Source organism: Neofelis nebulosa, chromosome 7 (genome assembly GCF_028018385.1).
Source record: "Neofelis nebulosa isolate mNeoNeb1 chromosome 7, mNeoNeb1.pri, whole genome shotgun sequence".
Taxonomy (NCBI): domain Eukaryota; kingdom Metazoa; phylum Chordata; class Mammalia; order Carnivora; family Felidae; genus Neofelis; species Neofelis nebulosa.
The window spans coordinates 118,222,420-118,226,988 of NC_080788.1; the positions used below are offsets into that span (position 1 = coordinate 118,222,420).

The 4,569-nt window shown below is 47.5% G+C and overlaps 1 pseudogene; it reads left to right on the forward strand.

Annotated features, from left to right (window-relative positions):
* The first annotated feature begins 2,425 nt into the window (after window positions 1-2,425).
* On the forward strand, window positions 2,426-3,409 carry LOC131518254 (glyceraldehyde-3-phosphate dehydrogenase-like; annotated as a pseudogene).
* Window positions 3,410-4,569: the final 1,160 nt, after the last annotated feature.

Consider the following 4,569-nt stretch of genomic DNA (forward strand, 5'->3'; position numbering starts at 1 on the left):
CGTTTTAGCCCTGATCTTTACGGAGCAGTTATTTTGGAAAGGACTAAGGAGAGATTCATCTGTATTTAATTTAATTGCTACCAATGCTGGAATCTTGGGTCAAAACTCAATCTTGAATACTAAAGATCGAATACTCAATCTTTAATTACAGAATACTAGAGAATTTTAAAAGTAGGTGTTCGATTCATCCCCGAAACAGTCATTTCTTTATTTTTTTTTTAATTTAAAAAAAAAATTTTTTTTTAACGTTTATTTATTTTTCAGACAGAGAGAGAGAGACACAGCATGAACGGGGGAGGGGCAGAGAGAGAGGGAAACACAGAATCGGAAGCAGGCTCCAGGCTCTGAGCCATCAGCCCAGAGCCCGACGCGGGGCTCCAACCCGCGGACCGCGAGATCGTGACCTGAGCCGAAGTCGGAGGCTTAACCGACTGAGCCACCCAGGCGCCCCAACAGTCATTTCTTTAATGTGTAGGGCAAGATAAGGGGGGGGGGCAGAGTAAGGGTCATTCTAACCTAATTAGAACACATTTGCATTCCAGCCAGGAACTGTTTTGACCACAGTGGCTTAAACAGAATAGGAACCCAACCCTCTACTTTTCTTCTCTTCTATCCTTGGCATATGGCCTACACTTCACTGGCGTAGTTGATGATCTCCAACCATTATGTTTAACTTTCCAAGGGAATGAGGAAGACATGTTTACATTTCCAAGGGAATGGGGAGGATTTGCAAAAGGGTGCACCTTCCAGCTGAGTCAAGTCCTTTTAAGAAGTTTTCTTTGAGGTTCCTTATATACTTCCTCTCACTGGCCAGACCTTAGTCACACGGCTATACCAATCTGCAAGGGAGGTTGGGAGACATAGTCTTTTAGCTGGGCCCATTGCAGCCCAGGATAAAATCAGAGTTTTGTTATTTAGGGAAGCAGGGGAAAGATAGACTAGGAATTCACTCACGTGATTAAGGAGGCCAAGAAGTCCTATGACCTGCCATCTGGAAGCTGGAGAGCAAGGAAAGGTGGTGGCATAATTCAGTCCAGGTCTGAAAGCCTGAAAACCAGGAACGCTGTTGTCCGAGGGCAGAAGATGGACGTCCTGGCCCAGGCAGAGACCAAATTCACCCCTCCTCCACTGTTTCGTTCTATTCAGGCCCTCAACTGATTTGATGATGCTCACCTGCATCAGTGAGGCGAGCTTCTTTATTCAACCCACCAATTCAAATGCTAATCTCTTCCACCAACACCCTCCCGGACACACACAGAAAGGTTTTACCAGTTATCTGTCACCTCCTAGCCAGTCAGGTTGACATGGAAAATTAACCATCACGACCTGGATTTATTTGGCATTTGAGGACAGCAGTGGAAGGCACTGAGAGGCCACAGAGCTCAGAGCGAATCTGGGGAACTCTAAAGTGATCAAATGTGGCGGCCAGGAGGATAACAATCATGAAACGTACAGACTTTTCTCTAAATGGAACCCCCTAGACGCGGCAGCAGTCATTGTCAATTTCTGGCCCCTGTGCCCCCCCTCAAGATTTCTTATAGGTAGCACTTGCATTTCTATGCCTGAGGATCTTCTCTTGCTGCTGGAGCTCACTTTGCTGCTTGCATGGCAGGCCAGAAGTACAAGGGAGTTAATTCTCCCCAGGAACCGCGCTCAACCAACGGCGTGTGTGAATTGGTGTCTAAATGCCCTCTTGTGTGGGGTCACTCTGAGGCACGTCCTTCACGCTCACTGCCGAGTTTTCTCAGCAGCGGTGAGCAACAAACATCCATGTGGTAGTTGCCTTAATAACATACTCTTAGCTCCTACCGGTGTTCCCTTCGCCTCCCCCCTGCCCAAGAATGGCTTGTCCTAGAATGCTTGTCTTAGGGTCTGCTTCTGAGGGAACCCAAACGAAGACAGGTCCCAACTGAGAGCACTGTGAGAAACAGCACATATAAGCAGACAGAAGAGCCATCAATAATTTCGTCCACTTTTTTTTTTTTTTTGAGGAGCGCTGCTGAGCCTCAAGGGCAAAAGCATGATTAAAAATAAGCAGTCATACTTGTTGGTACCCTCAACAGATGGGGACCATTCAGTTAGTTTAGGACAACGGCTCTACACGCTTCAGGTGTGGGCCCAGTGGATCAGTGTTTACAGAATTATAGATGAAGTGGTTTTAATTCCTAAATCCTTGCTCTTGACTGGAAATAGTAATCCATTGCCACTGCTGTTGCCCAGGTGTAGACTCTTCTTATTTCTTGGTGGGACGATTACAGCAGTTACTTAACCTAGTCTCTCTGGCTCAGCCTCACTTCTCCTTAACACATCCACACTGGTGTTGCCAGAGAGATCATTACATAAAAATGTAAACCAAGCTCTCTGCTCCTGCCTCTTGGACAGACAGATGCTTCTGGTATAGTCCCAGCAGCATCCCTGAGACATGATGGTGAAGGCCGGAGTCAACGGATTTGGCTGTTGGGTGCCTGGTCACCAGGGCTGCTTTAACTCTGGCAAAGTGGTTATTGTTGCCATCAATGACCCCTTCACTGACCTCAACCACATGGTTTACATGTTCCAGTATGATTCCACTCATGGCAAATGCCATGGCACAGTCAAGGCTGAGAACGGGAAACTTGTCATCAGTGGAAAGCCCATCTCCATCTTCCAGAAGCGAGATCTCACCAACATCAAATGGGGTGACGCTGGTGCTGAGTATGTTGTGGAGTCCACTGAGGTCTTCACTACCATGGACAAGGCTGGGGTTCATGTGAAGGGTGGGGCCAAGAGGATCATCACCTCTGCCCCTTCTGCCGATGCTCCCATTTTTGTGATGGGTGCGAATCCTGAGAAGTATGACAACTCCCTCAAGATTGTCAGCGATGCCTCCTGCATCACCAACTGCTCGGCCCCTCTGGCCAAGGTCACCCATGACAACTTTGGCATCATGGAGGGACTGATGATCACAGTCCATAGCATCCCTGCCACCCGGAAGACCATGGACGGCCCCTCTGGGAATCTGTGGAATGACGGCCGAGGGGCTGCACAGAACATCATCCCTGCTTCTACTGGTGCTACCAAGACTGTAGGCAAGGTTGTCCCTGAGCTGAATGGAAAGCTCACAGGCATGGCCTTCCATGTCCCTACTCTCAACATGTCGGTTGTGGATTTGACCTGCCGCCTGGAGAAAGCTTCCAAATAGGTGGGGAAGCAGGCATTGAAGGGCCCCCTCAAGGGCATCCTGGGCTACACGGAGGACCAGCTTGCCTCCTGCCACTTTAACATTGGCACGCACTCTTCTACCATCGATGCTGGGGCTGGCATTGCTCTCAATGACCGCTTTGTCAAGTTCATTTCCTGGTATGGCAGTGAAGTTGGCCATAGCAACCAGGTAGTGGACCTTATGGCTCACATGACCTCCAAGGACTAAGAGCCCCTGGACCACCAGCCCCAGCAAGAGGAAGAGGAAGAGGAAGAGGAAGAGGAAGAGGAAGAGGGAGGCCCTCCACTGCCTGGGATCCCTTGCTTCAACTCATCCCCCAACACACTGAGACTCTCCCAACCTCCACAGTTTCCATCCCAGACCCCCTGAAGAAGTGGAGAGGCTTGGGGAGCCCTACCTTTTCATGTGCCATCAATAAAGTATATTGGACCCAGCCAAAAAAATGCAAACCAAGTTATGTTTCAAATCCTTAAGTATTTCAGGGCGCCTGGGTGACTCAGTCGGTTAAACATCCAGCTTTGGCTCAGGTCATGATCTCACGGTTTGTGGGTTTGAGCCCTGTGTCGGGCTCTGGGCTGACCGCTCAGAGCCTGGATCCTGCTTCGGATTCTGTGTCTCCCTCTCTCTCTGGCCCTCCCCCGCTCACACTCTGTCTCTCTCTCTCTCTCGCTCTCTCTCTCTCTCAAAAATGAACAAACAGTAAAAAAAGAATTCAAGTCTTTCAGTATTTCCCAGCCAGGGAATATCTCAGATGTCCTAGGGGATTTATGCCCTTCAAGTTTTCCTTTTCTCTCCCCCATTTCAGTTTCTATTTTTCTGAATACGAAACATGAATTTTAGAATTACTTAATTATTCCCACCTGTTAAAGTTGAAGCGTTTGCTCCCTTCCGAGTGGGTGTGCACGCTAGTTAGGAGATGAGAAGAAGGAAAGCTCTCTTGAAGCAATTACTCAGCTGGGATATCAAGGGACCATTGATATGCACGGTGGAATTTTTAGCTATTATACTATTTTAAGTTATTTGTATTTTAGGTCATATGTTTTAAAGTGTATACCCATAATGGATTAAAGGCTTATCAGGGGTGTTCGATCTCAAAATACACAACGCAAGATGTTTCCTTTTGCCTGGAATCTTCTCTCATTGGTACCATTTGGGAACTGAAGCATTTCTGACTTAATCTCTGACAGTGATTTCTCTCAACACTTCCCTTTCTGAAAGTCGGGAAGAATTAGATGCTACTTTCTGTGTTCTCAACGCTTTTCACAAAACATTTAATTATCAGGATGTTTTGTAAGGAGTTGATTTGTCCTCTGTCTCTCTCACTAGACTGTGAAGTCTTTGCTATGGGGTTTGTGTCTTATTCACGT